The 15,000-nt window shown below is 42.9% G+C and overlaps 1 protein-coding gene across 2 annotated transcripts in view; it reads right to left on the bottom strand.

Moving 5' to 3' along the window:
• cntfr (ciliary neurotrophic factor receptor) overlaps positions 1-15,000 on the bottom strand; it is a 138,136-nt gene that overhangs the window by 97,491 nt on the left and 25,645 nt on the right. The window contains exon 1 of one of the 2 annotated variants that reach the window (XM_080530265.1): positions 1,853-1,919. The exons of the other annotated variant lie outside the window; for it this stretch is intronic. The gene's annotated coding sequence lies outside the window, so the exon portion shown is untranslated. Of the gene's footprint in view, positions 1-1,852; positions 1,920-15,000 lie in introns of those variants that run through there. 2 annotated transcript variants of the gene reach the window in all.

Below are 15,000 nucleotides of genomic sequence, written 5' to 3'. Positions count from 1 at the left end.
CACTTTTGTTGTTCTTGGACAACTAATGGGGGATACTTGTGTGATGTCACCTGTGTGTTCCACATTATATAAAACACAGAAAGAGTCAACAGTCATTACATTACCCAGAAATACAAGGAAAAATTAGTCTCTGGTACAGGAATCAATTACACATGTCAAGCTGTTTCCTTATCCTTGTCACTATTTGAAACTAAACTGTTCACTCCACAGCAGTGTATCCTAATAATCACTCAACTCTCAAATTATAACAATTACAGTCGATTCAAAAGGCTACTTGTCTTCGTTTAATAATCATCTATCAACTTAAAACAATGACAGCGAACACATGCAAACGTGTTCAGCAAAGTGCCTTTAATAGTTTTATTGTTTGGAAGCGATTCATACACAGTATCGCTTGAGTGAACGTTAATCAAACAATGCCGTACCCTCCTCAGCCCTCTTCAAGCTCAATTTCAGATTTCATTTCACGCCGTTTCGAGAAGCCAAACAATAACCTGGTGATTCCACTCGATTACACTGAGGCTACGCCATGTAAGCTTGGAGTCTGCACCCCCTCCCTCCGCTTGTACCCCCTCTGATTCTGACTGACACCCATCGATCTCACAGCTTCACACTTTGTGATAGAGTTTGTCATGTGGAAACTTGCTTGTGTTGTGATGGATGCAACCTTGCCTGGACTGGGTCCTGAATGCTTTGGCTTATGTTATGAGTTAATACCTAGGCATTAGCTCAGATGGCTAACACACTTCAGTGTCAGTCGACTGACACCCATCTACCTCTGCACATTCACCCTCACAAGTGTAACAGAGGTGGCGCAGTGAGTGATGATGGAATTTTCTTTCTGGAGACTGATGTCCTGATGTTGGATTCATGTTTATGCGTTACCTCGACTAGCTAACGGCCCACTCTGACCTAGTGGGTCACATAATATGCTCTTGTACAAAGCGGACGCTAGTTTTACCGAGCTAATGCATGGGCTTTAGCTGGCTAAAATTGCCTTGTGGCGTACAGAAAACCTGGGTTCGAACCCAGCTGATCACAGAAGCAGCTATTGTACTAGTAGTGGAGGCACAGGGGTGTGGGTGCTGCCCTCAGAGAGCTCAGCTGAGCGAACAGAGATTATGTGCACCTGCCTCCACTTGACTCCCACTCCAGCAGCCAGCACAGCCCACTGCACACAGAGACACCAGCCGGATGCACACTCTCTCTCTCTCTCTCTCACACACACACACACACACACACACACACACACACACACACACACACACATATGCACGCACGCACGCACACACACACACACACACACACACACACACACACACACACACACACGCACACACATATGCACGCACACACACACACACACACACACACACACACACACACACACACTGGGTAAAGCATGATTGCTGTGTTTTTTGGACAAGTTGCCTAAGTAATCATTAAATCCATCAAGTGAGTGCTACCATTCTCCCTCATGCTTATCCCAGTCAGCTCTACGCAGAGAGAAGCAGTGCCAGCTCCGTGGGGAGTCATTCTGTAAGGAGCAGACCCATGACATTGAGGAGTGTTAAACCTGTCATAAGCCGCCGCTCTGGTGAGCTCTCTGCAGAGCAATGTTAAAGGGAGGGATCAGCGTGGTGAGGAGAGGAGACCCGAGGCAGAGCGAAGAGACTGATCAATGTCAACCATGATAGGCAGAGGAGCGTGAGGCATGCCCATCTGCACTGACACATGCACACACATGCACACATGCACACGCACATGCACACACGCAAGCAGTCATACACACACACACGCACGCACGCACGCATGCGCGCGCACACACACGCACGCACACACACACACTGACCTGGCAGGTTTCTCAGGTCATATTTATCGCTCTAGGTGATATGCATGAGCTTGCATGGTTCTCTCTGTCTGCCTGCTAATACCCTCCCCCTCCACAGTCTATATATACCAAACCCTCCCCTCGAACCATCTAGACCTCCCCAGTATTCATCCACCTACTCTCACCTCCCACTACCCCCACTCACAATATCCTCCTCCCCCAACCACCTTCCCTCAACCACCTACCCTAGACCCCTATCAATCATTTATCGCTACCCTGCCCTCTCCTCATCAATAGCACCCCCAAACTCTCAATCTCATCACCGCCCTGCGTCGACCCCCCCACCCCTCCTCTGAAGACCTCACCACTGCCATCGCTGACAATTACCTCTCACATTTATTGGAAAAGTTTTGTTCCAAGGGCTTCAAATGAGAGTATCGACCCGTTTCTGCCCCTCATGTCATTGCCCTCAAAGTCATCTTTAAGTGTATCTATTTTCCATCTTGTCTATTTCAGTGTCTCGTAGCTGGATGGAAATTGCAGGGGACGGGTGACCTAGTCTACAGCTTTTTCATTGAGGCCATATCAGGGAGGATCTTACATTAACTTTGAATGTCTGAGGTCATCACTATGACAGAACTCAGACTTGTCATAGAAATCAACTGTGAATATGGGCTACCTGCTCTCACACCGGTTTTCTCGTACTGTATTGAGATGTTTTACTTTAGATCAATGTCATATTCGTCAATGTACTTTCAGCCTAAAATGTCACCTTGTTGTTTTCAACAAAGTCACGTCAGAAGTTGCCTTGCAACAGTGGCCTTGTCACCCTGAATCTAATTATTAACACATTCTCTTTCTCTCCATTTTTCTTTCTGTCCATCTTCCTCTCTCTCCTTCTATGTTCATACGCGAGTCAGCAAAATCACTGCATAATGGCAAATGGTCTGTTAATAGGCCTAGCTAATGGAGTTTATTTTCGGGCGCGTCTCTTCGAGCATCAATCGAAGTGGACCTGCTGGGTCTGAGAGCGCTGTTGTTATTCTTTACACCTCCTCCACTGCCATTGTAAGCTAATATATTTTGAGCTTCAGCAACTTATTGATCTCCTCAAAAGGTATTTTTTTTTAAAGGAAGAAGATTAGAAAGAAACCTTGGGCAGTCCAAGGTGAAAGGGCTGTTATCGTTATAGATGTCTCTGTTAAAGAGGGATAGAATGAGAAGACAATTATGACCGTATAGGTGATGTTCTCATTATGCTACAGTGTACCTGCTGACTCTCAAGTAGGTTTATTTGACTGGATATGTCTGATGCATTGATGGCAGCAGACACCTGAGAATTATTGTATGTTCACCATAAAAGCTATGGATTAGGCAGACCAAAATGTGCCGATTTTAACATTAGCTGTTATGTCCACCATTTTCTCTACAGCCAGTAATGAGTGAAAGTTGAATGGCCGCGGTAGTATTGCCTCTTCTCTATCTAAACTAAACGAACGCTCCAGGGCAAAGTCTAGATGATGTATCATCTTAGACTACTTAACCCATGATGCAGGAGGGAAAATGTCAGGGAAAAGAATAGTTCCTCTTCTTCTACGCTGGATTGACTCTTTCCATCCATCTCCCCCACCCCATCATCAACACTCCACACGGTAGCATCAGGGACCTGTCACATTGAGGGATATCATCTCTCTGAGCATTAGCAGAGCTAGCTGAAACCGTATCGATCTGATACAAACATGGTTTACACTGTACGGTGACAGAGCACAGAGGGAGGGAGGGAGGGAAGGCGAGGCGGAGGGTAGAGATGGGAGGGGGAGGGGGTGCACTCATACCCACTTATACAGTGAAACGGCATCCTCTGGCACCATGCCACGATTCCCCAGCCTGATCAGATCATTACAAATCGTGGTCTGTTAATGTTCAAACTGTGTGGTGGGTTTTAGTGATCTCTCTTTAATGGGACTCACCGCTGGAGGGGACAGTGTCATTACAGCTGGGCAAGAAGTCAGTGGTCGAGTGACAATGCATGTCATCTCTGATAATTACCCATGTTTTTTTGTATAACACTCATGCAAAAGCTATCAAATTATTATTATTTTGCGCTATCAAACATGCATCATTCATCTTTTTGACGTTTATTTTATGTTTATCAAACTACACAAATAGAATATGTAGAGGAGGATGTTGACATAGTCAAGAGCTGCACTCTTCACTTATGTTCATTTCAATTTGCTGTTGGGGATATCACAAGGACAGCGCCTACACTGACAAAGAGAGCCTGTAGGCTGCCATACAGTAGACACTATGGATAACCATAGAGTATAGATATTAGATCTTGATACCATAGAGACCATGACGACTACCATAGAGACCATGACGACTACCATAGAGACCATGACGACTACCATAGAGACCATGACGACTACCATAGAGACCATGACGACTACCATAGAGACCATGACAACTACCATAGAGACCATGAGGACTACCATAGAGACCATGACGACTACCATAGAGACCATGACGACTACCATAGAGACCATGAGGACTACCATAGAGACCATGACGACTACCATAGAGACCATGACGACTACCATAGAGACCATGAGGACTACCATAGAGACCATGACGACTACCATAGAGACCATGAGGACTACCATAGAGACCATGACGACTACCATAGAGACCATAAGGACTACCATAGAGACCATGACGACTACCATAGAGACCATGACGACTAACATAGAGACCATGAGGACTACCATAGAGACCATGAGGACTACCATAGAGACCATGACGACTACCATAGAGACCATGACGACTACCATAGAGACCATGACGACTACCATAGAGACCATGACGACTAACACAGAGACCATGACGACTACCATAGAGACCATGACGACTAGGGATGCTCCGATTTATCGGCCACCGATTTAAATCGGCCGATTTCACTCCAAATGACTCGATCGGTGATCGGCAAAAATGGCCGATCGCAAAAACCGATCTTTTTTTTTTTTTTTTTTTTTTCCTGGGGAAGACAGATAACTGAACAGAAAACATAGGAGGACGTAACAGTATGTAAACCATGAAGGCCACGTTTATGATGTCTTTTATACAGCCATATCACTGACTTGGGCTTCAGGCCCTAACTGGGTGATAGGCCAGACTTTTACTATGCCATAAAAATGGGTCTGCGTTTGCTTGGTGCCTAATGGATCAAAACTTTTGTCTAAAAAGCAAAAAATATGTAGGCTATCCAGTCAGTAGGCCTACAGTTATGTATTTTTTTTAAAATCGGTATCGGTATCGGTTGATCTTGAGGAAAAAAATCGGTGATCGGTTTCGGCCCCAAAAATCCAGATCGGAGCATCCCTAATGACGACTACCATAGAGACCATGACGACTACCATAGAGACCATGACGACTACCCTAGAGACCATGAGGACTACCATAGAGACCATAAGGACTACCATAGAGACCGTGAGGACTACCATAGAGACCATGACGACTACCATAGAGACCATGACGACTACCATAGAGACCATGACGACTACCATAGAGACCATGACGACTACCATAGAGACCATGAGGACTACCATAGAGACCATGAGGACTACCATAGAGACCATGAGGACTAACACAGAGACCATGACGACTACCATAGAGACCATGAGGACTACCATAGAGACCATGACGACTACCATAGAGACCAAAAGGACTAACACAGAGACCGTGAGGATGACCTTACAATCTTCATTTTGAGTTGAGTTTCAGTGCTAGGCTCAACCTGCCAAGCCTCAGATCAATGTTCAAATGGAGAGAGTATCATTGTGCATGGAGCCAACAAAGCCAATACTGACAATGTATTCCCTTTTCTCCTACATTCTTTACATTTCTCCTTTGAGCAACCTCTCCTTTTCCCACCGTGTTTCAGACTCTCTCTCTAAGTCTTTATCAAAACAAATTGCCTTTCTGACAATTGCACTTAGGGGTTTAAATGGTAGCAATTCATACGTTGTGCAGCATCCTCTTTGTTTTCAGAGGACCTCATTTGACAGAGTCATCTCTGTCTATCTAGACACTGTTCTACAGTGTCGCTGTAATTAAAACAACAGTTTTAGCACTCCACGATGACAGCGTAATTGGTCATGTAGCTCACAAAAATCGCTCTGCACCCCACATGAACCATATGTTCGCTTCAACCTCGGATCGTTGCTGTTTGGGGGTAGATCGCTCGGGGGGAGAACATGTATTATGGTGAGCAGATTTCTCTGGAGCCTCACAGAATGTTGATGTGGTCATTACACGACTGGGAGATGGGGTGGATATTCAGAAAATGACAAAGTCAGGGAAGATTGCAAATCCTGTTCTATCACCATATGGCTCCCAATTTGCAAAGCTGAGGTTCTGAACACAATGTGCTTGTTCAATATGCTAATTCACCACCCAGTGTGGCTGAACATGCCTTCAATTGATAAAAGGTAAATTAAGTAAATTGGCTCCAGATAGATTGATTCTGACATGATGTGAAGTATTATTTATCAAAAATCATTGCCACAGATTGAATACAATATGGTATAATAAAAGACAAATAAGGAACAGTCCAAAGTTATTACTAGATGAATACAAGGTTGCTAGAAGCTACAAAGTGTTTATCAGGATTTCTGTTTATCAGGAAGTCTATTATAGGTGAATCTTCCAAGAGTCCTTGAAAGACTAAATACATAAGGAGTCTTGGAAGATTAGTCTATGAAGAGCTAAAATAGATCCTAATAAACAAACAAACAAACAAGCAAACAAACACTTTAAAGCTTCTCTTATACCTTTGCCAAAAAGTGTTGCCAGAAGGTATTTTCACTTGATTGAATACAATACCAAGCAAGAGGGAGAAACTATTTCCTGGCTACATTTCTCTTATTTCTCTCTCTAACCCTCCAAATGAGTGATGGAAGTTAGTAACAAATCCCAGAGATGCGGGATCAGGGGGTGGATTAGAGTCGCAGCACTCTCCTTCATTCACCACATTTACAATCAGGGCAGCAATACTGGAAGGAAAAGCAGATTTCATGGCAGCTTTAGGGGATTATCCAGCAAGACACAGCATTTTGGATCCCTCTGCCGAAAGAGTATGAAAACATTTTTATGTTTGTCTTTTCTGTTTTTGTTGTTCATGCGCCACTGGAAAAGAGGTGTTTGCAGTAATTAATTCCATGCAGGATTATTTATTGTGGCCCCCCGACTGTCCTTAGAGATCTCCCACATCCTACAAATGCACCTTGAGTTGAGAGAGAGGCAATAGAAGTAGCACAGCTGATATACTGTATGCTTCGTTCCAGTCCTTAAACTCTCCCCCCCAAAAAAATAAAGGTTTCAAAAGTTCACATGACAACGCTGACATAGTTCAACTGTTTTGCTGCTAACTGACGGAATGTGCTATGCTTGAACAATATGTCCTTTGTTTATAAACACTATTTTGTTTGGTTATGTTTTGATTTGATTTATTGGGTATTCCTTGTAAACAGTCAACCGAGTGGCTGTAAAATATTACCAACAAAGAACTTGCACCATAGTAAACCGCTACGAACCACGTGCGTAACAGAAAATATCACAGACCAGAACACTGTGCTAACACCCTTTAAAAAAAAAACTTGGCCAGACACAACATGTAAAAACTGACCCCACCCACCCTCTCCCTCTTGGTTTAGCCTCGTTTTTAATTAACATGGACATGGTTGTTGCATTATTAACAAGTCACATGAATAATGACCTTTACGAGGCAGGGTCTTGGTTTACATTGGGCCAATATCAAAGCCCCTAGTACTCTAGGATGTGAAACCCAGGACCAGTAGGGGAGGGGGGCATCGATAAAGCTTGGAGCAGGGGCGGGGAGTGCTGCCAGGACTGCACTCAGGCTCCCAGGCTAAATCCGGTTTCATATGATCATGACTCTCCCATCTCTGACAGGATGAAAAGGGAGAGCTCCTCTCAAATGGGAGAGAGATGGATGCTCCAGCATAGACTGTCACTGGGGACACGTCCAGAACAAGAGAGCCCATTCCAGCTTTACAGCAGTGATCAATTGCAAGTCATATGGGCCTTAGTGCATTGGAAGACAAGAGGGAGACAAGGGGGAGACAAGGGGTGTGGGTGTGGGAAGGTGGCTAGGCAGAAGCGAGGGGGTTAAGGACAGCATAAGCACACAGCCAAATCAATGCAGCCAAATCCACTGACATTATGCTAGAAAGAAACACAAGGTAAAATGGAAGCGTTTGAGTTTTCGATTCACAACGTGACCCTACAGACTTAGAAAAGCCCCGAGGTATAAGAACCTTTCTTTCTCTGGAGTGAAACGGCTGGCATTAACTAGATTTATGCAACAAAGCAGCATGAGAAGCAGCGGATTAAAAAGATGGGGGGAAGTTTTCATTAATCTTAAAGAAGTGAACAGGCTGCAAACTTCAGCCAGGTCCAGCGGTCTGGAACAATAGCTGCCGGGGATTAGCCGAGGACAAGGCCCTGGGAAGAAAACATTTTGGCCAAACTAATTAAGCTAAAAGTACAATTCCACCGAGCAGAGAGGGAATTTACATATATTCGAAATGTACCGGAGGAATCTCTCCTGGGTTGAAAACCCACTGTGGCAAGAGGGTATTTGCTGATAATGAGCTTCTGCCTGGGCTATTCTACATGTATAAGCATTATGCTAAAATGTGTCTACATTTGCCATCCCTTTACAGGAAAATCAAAAGATTGGTTTTGCAGTGTTGAGGAAAATTATTGTTCCATTATGAATGATTTTCAGGAGAAAAGAAGTGGTGAAGATCAATAGTATATAACTTAAGGTGTGTGTGTGTGGTGTGTGTGTGTGTGGTGTGTGTGTGTGTGTGTGTGTGTGTGTGTGTGTGTGTGTGTGTGTGTGTGTGTGTGTGTGTGTGTGTGTGTGTGTGTGTGTGTGTGTGTGTGTGTGTGTGTGTGAGTGTGTGTGTGTGTGTGTGCACGCAGGACACGTACATTTTTATCTGGAAGTGCAAATCAGTCAGAAAATGACTAATTGTTCCACAGCTGGAGACAGTAATACATACAGTACTGTACAGTAATCTGTTTGGGAACATTATTCTCATTGTTCCACCAACACACAATCACTTTCCAGCATTGATATTCCGTCTTGAGGACAACATCCTGGCAATTCAGACTTTTATTGATTAATCCGTAGTGAAGTACAGTACGAGTCAAGAATATAGAAAGCCATCGTGTACTGTATCAGAACCATTGTTATGTATTTAGATTAGCTAGAGAGACCACATGAGGAAATGCTGAGAAGGGAGCAGATCATACAGATAATATTCAGAATATTGTTGTCATATCCTCCAGTGGGTTGCATTTTTGGAACAGAGTATTTTTATACAACGTCTCTGTTACTCAGTTGAGGTCCTAATAGATGCATTTGGGACATTCCATTGTTCCATGTTGCTTATCGTGCACCACATCACTCTCTAGTTAATGTATGTACAATATATATTGAACTACCTTTTTCTTGTCAGTAGAAGGTCCAAATCTGTCAAGAAAACCACCAAATGGCTTAGCAGCCTACTAATCGACACTATCATTAGGAGATAATGGGCTCCAATTTGCTTTCTCTAAAGAGGCCGTTTGGTAATATGGTGTCACCGCAAAGTGCGTGAACTCCCAAACTTGGTACCAATATAGGTGGAGCAGTAAATGGGAGTGTCAATGGACATTTAATATGCACCATTGCCAGCTACCCTAGGCACACAATAGGTTTCTGTAATAATAACCACACCGTTTTGACAGTGTTTACAGATGGGAAAGAGCAAGAAATTGCAACAAGGCCTGCAATTATATAAATAAATGACAATACACTAAAGTGGCAGGTAATTATGATTATTACAGGGGGTTGCGAGAGATGAAGCAGAATTGCTTATTTATTCAATTGATGCTTATGATAAAAACACGAGAAACGCTGTGACAGGTTCATTAAAACGTTTAAAGCATTAGTTGACGTTTAAAGCATGGCGTGTTGAATTTGGAGGGTCACTGTAGGGTCGGTGAGTGTAGATTGTTATGAGTGTTTAAGCATGCGGTTATATTTGAAGCCTAAAACTGATAGTATGTATGCAATTGTATTTGTCAAAAATAATCCACTCCAATTTTTGCTGTGAAATTAGGGTTGCTGAATACATGTCATATTCAATTATCTCCACCCACGCATTCACGTTACTCAACTCAACAAGCTCCCATGTCAGCTAAAATGTAGTGGTGTGCAGTATTATTTAACTCAATTGACACGGACACATCAGGACTGAGGGTCGTATCAGTCCATTGGACTGGCTAATCCATTGCACTGTGTTGCATCACAGTCTCTGGCAATCAGTAGATGATTGGAATTTGAATACATTTTGTAAGCTCTTTGCATTCATTAGATCTGCATAATGGGCGTGGGTGAGGTCGTTTCGCCTTTCTTCTTATCAACTGGTGTCTGTCTGTCTGCTCTACTTAACCATATGGGACTTGTATAATAATAATATACTAATAAAGCAACTTGTTCAACCATCTTACATTTCTGTTTCAAAAACCAATACTGTCATCACAAGCAAGAACGGTCTTTCAGCTGTAGACATAATAGCAATGGAATGAGCTCTCTAAAAGCTTTGATGTTTCAAGGTCGAGTTTCATTCACCAATAAGGAGAGGTGTAGTTATAAGCAACTATAATCTTTTCAAGATGAAAGACTGGTGTGAAACACAATAGAAATTGTGTTATTCATCAGCATATGACAGAGCTCTTCTCTGAAGTTATAGAAAAAAAGGAATAAAGGAAAATAAATATGTCTCTTGTTTTGTTTCAAGTTTTCAAGTTTCATGTTTTCTTGTTACGTCACATGAATGAATGAATGAATGAATGAATGAATGGACTTTATTGTCATTGCTACAGTACAGGTACCAAACAACGAAATTTAGGAGGGGTGGCTCCCCTGGTGTTAGGAAAGGGAAAAAAAATAAAAATAAAAAAAAAATCACAAGAAGGGAAGGAGCTGGTTTACATAAATAAAGGCTATGTACACAATCCACTGTACTATACTGTACAGATAGACGACTAGGGTTGTCATATTGCACAATAGTATTGTTTCACGTTATTTAAAGTGTCACAGTTTGCAGGCTTGAAATGTACATGTTTGTGCCTCAGCACTACACCTGATTTTTTCAGTCCAGCAGCTGCCATACAATCCGTACTCGAGTGTAAGAGAGTAAAATTCTTAGGCTTAATTTCCTGACATTGCAGCATCAGACAATAAGGCGATAGGTATAATTCAAGATAAAAAGTGATAATAGTACAGGATATAAGTGACACATAAGACAGGATACAATTAGCAGTACAAATAGTAAATAAAATAGATAGTTCAAGGAGTAAAGTGGCTGTGAGCTTATGGTTTAGGTAGTCCGTTTCCATGGGGTGTGCTTGGGGATGATAGTCAATTGTCTACAGTAGGCTTGTTTCATGAGCCTGATCGCCTGGGGGAAGTAGGTTGTTGGTTAGCCTTTGAGTTGTTGCTCTGAGGCTCCAGAAGAGGCGTTGCCTTTTGGATGGCATCGGTTCAAATCTTTGATGATCTTTGATGATCCTCCTTGACATGGATGATTGTTGATCTGAGAGGGGCGGCCTTTGACCTTGAGAGGAGAGCGTCTCAATAACCTAGCTGCAGCTGAGGCAGTGCTCCTCCACAGGCCAGCTCCATTCCAGATGTTGCGTTTGCAATAATGTCTTTTTAATTACCGTCCCCAAAGTGTGATCGCCTAAGTTCGGAATTAAATTCCCTCCCTTTTTTTTCCAATTTAACAGTTGAGCGGGTACGTTGTCAATCTCTCTTAAGTAGCCTGTCTAGGTTTATAATCAATCCCTGACTCAGAAATGGGCTGATTTTAATAAATATTCTTTGTCAGTCATGTTGAAAGGTGAACTGACACATTGAACCCAACTTTTCAAATAACCATTATCTTTGTTGACCAGATAACATCCTGGCAGAAGTACAGAAATACAGTATACTGTACGTCTCTGACACATTAGAACTGGTTGACAGCTTGTCAAACCATTCTGTATATTTTCCTGAGGTTGAGTCACAGACAGGCTGATGTGAAAATATATACACACAGAGCGCGCGCACGCACACACACACACACACACACACACACATTATCAAACACTGAGAGGAATAAATATATCATCCATGACTTGCTCTGTTACTAACTGATGTGTTAAAACCACCACAGAGGTTGAAAACAGACATTCGAATGAACCAAATGTGTTTCTTATATACTTTTCTTATATACAAACCCTTCACAGCAAGCCACTAACAGTCTTTCTATCAAGGCTGCTCTCCCTCTCTCTCAAAGACAGTTGCTCGATATTGACGGAAAGGTGCCTGACTCAGTTAATTGCGGAACACTGAATTATTCCAAAGGATATTTAATTGCTTTGACATTTCAATATTCAATTCCTGGCAGCAGGGGATCAGCTGAAAACAACAATGGCGTTCAGACTACAGGGCCATTTGGAGATGCTTCATTTCCTTTATCTTCTAACTTCTCTGGTGAAAAAAAAAACAGGAAGTGGAGCAAGAAATTGGATAACAGCGCAAGTTTGAGCAATCCTACTGCCAATTACAATGATAAGACTGGTGTCATTTCAATGCAAGGCGACGCTGGAATTGGTGACACTGTCCGTCACACATCTGGGGAGGGTGCCTGTGTGTGTGTGTGTGCGTGTGCGTGTGCGTGTGCGTGTGTGTGCCTGTGCCTGTGCCTGCTTACTGCATGTCTTGAGGCTCTTGGATTCCAGTTGACGAGCATCTGGGCGGGGGGTTGGCCAGAGCATGTACCTGGGATGCCAGCGGGACTATATGGAGTGTCTGGCCCTTCTCCCAGCACGGGCTGGAGGTCATCTTCATACAGAACATACATTGGCTAAGTATTTAGCATGATGACCACTAAATAATTACAGCTAACAGTACAAACACATCCACACTTGATACTCTCTCCAGCTAGCTGGAAGCTATGCCAGGCACTCTACAGCAGCCTTCCACGACTACAAAATAAGATATACTTAAACTGTGGCCTCCTTCTCCTCAATGCCACCTCCCCAATGTCACGTCCACAACACACAAACAAACGTCTTCACTTCTCCTTCGCTTCTCCTCCATGTCAGTATGTCCTTTAGCATACAGTACTTCACTTTGTTTGTAACAACAATCTTACTTGATAATGGCCCAATGAAGCTCAGCATTTACTGGATGAGATTGTTTGGACTGAGGTGGTAATGACCCTCTTAAACACTGGATGGTGGAACCTTCTACAGTGTAGAATCTACACTCTCTCTATCTCTCGCCTTGTTTCAGATGTCACTCGCTCAACCACTCTGCGGTGCTCTCCACCTACTCAGCTGCACTCTTTAGACTCACTCTCATCCTACATGATTGTCCCTGGCATGGATGTGGTTATGACCTTCTCAGAAAATAAAATAATGTCCGTTTTGTTATCCCATTTCAGAGATGGCAATTAGTCAACCCTAACTAGAAAGTGGTTTGTCAAAGGTATATGTTGATGAAAATGTGACCTGGATTAAAATACTCAAATACTTTTTTTTCTGACTGAAATATTATATAAGTAATATATAAGTACCAGGCTCAAACACTTGAAAGTACTTATGGTAAATGTACTGTAGCTTGAAGCTCATACTTTTGGAACTGTTGGGATTAACAGCTAACTGTTGAATACAGCTCAGGAATTTGGTAGTATTTGACATAGCCATTTCATGCACCCACGTTTGATTAAAAATTACAAAACTAAGACTACAGTGAACAAGTCAGTCAAAACACTCCATGTTCAGTTATCACAGCCCCATTGTTTAATATGCAGAATAGGCGCTTTGATCACCAGCTCTACAGACGCTTGATTACCTCACAATCGAATCTCTTTGTGTTCATTCAAGGAAAATTCCACCCATTTGAATGAGCATTACGTCTCTTTTATAGCCACTGGGTGAATGTTCTTCTCCCAGCATTTGGTTAGTTTTACCAGCGCACTGATGTAATCCTGTTTTTTGATATTATGGTGATTTTTTTTTATTTTATTATAAAGCTTATAAAGTGATTTATTGTGTTTAGGAAAAGTGGATTACGAGATGAATGGACTTTCTTTATGAGCTGTGCATTTGACTTTTTGTCATGTTGTTTACATCAATTACACTCTGGCTTGTATCACTGAAGGACACAACACAATCCCTTGTTATTGCCTGGTATGAAACACTGCCTGGTATGAAACAGAGCGTGCCCACTTGAGATGAGATGAGATGAGAGATGCAGAATGTAGAGGGTTTGTTCTCCTTACTGATCAACGTTCCATCATCCAGTGCACGCATCACACACGCATGCACGCACAGACAGACAGACACACACACACACACACAGACATGCACACACAGACAGACACATGCGCACACACGCACACAGACAGACAGACATATAGACAGACAGACAGACACATACACACACACACACACACACACACACACGCGCACACACACACACACACACACACACACACACACACACACACACACACACACACACACACACACACACACAGAGACCCTCTGAGACCCTCTCAAACTCTGCCCCTCATTATATGCTTGTATGAGTACTTCAATTTACATGCATGTAAAATACAATAAACTATTAATGACAGGCTACCTTTGATGGTAGCAGACCCGGTGAGTTGCAGAGGCGTTCGTGACCAGAATGTTTGAGCTTCAGAGACTCAACAACTGGAATGAAAATAAATAATAATGGTCGAGTCGGGCCTCGGACCCCAGAGAAGGACCACTTAAGTAATTAATGTCTGAAATCACTGAACTTTAACTGACTAGCCCCTCTAGAGACCATGTATCAGTCACACAGAGAGAGAGAGAGAGAGAGAGAGAGAGAGAGAGAAATGTGAGGAAGCCCAGAGAGAGAGGGGAGTGTGTGTGTGTGGGGGGGGGGGGACGACTACCGAGGAACTACCGCCACAAGAGGAGAGGTTTGATCAGACAAATCAAGGATCTTATCAAAGATCTCTGCAGCATCTCTCTCTCTCTCTCTCTCTCTCTCT

The sequence above is a fragment of the Nansenia antarctica genome (genome assembly GCF_963989245.1).
Source record: "Nansenia antarctica genome assembly, chromosome: 4".
NCBI classification, from domain to species: Eukaryota; Metazoa; Chordata; class Actinopteri; order Argentiniformes; family Microstomatidae; genus Nansenia; species Nansenia antarctica.
The sequence above is the reverse complement of the archived record's forward strand: the minus strand, read 5'-3'. Positions and strand labels throughout refer to the sequence as shown.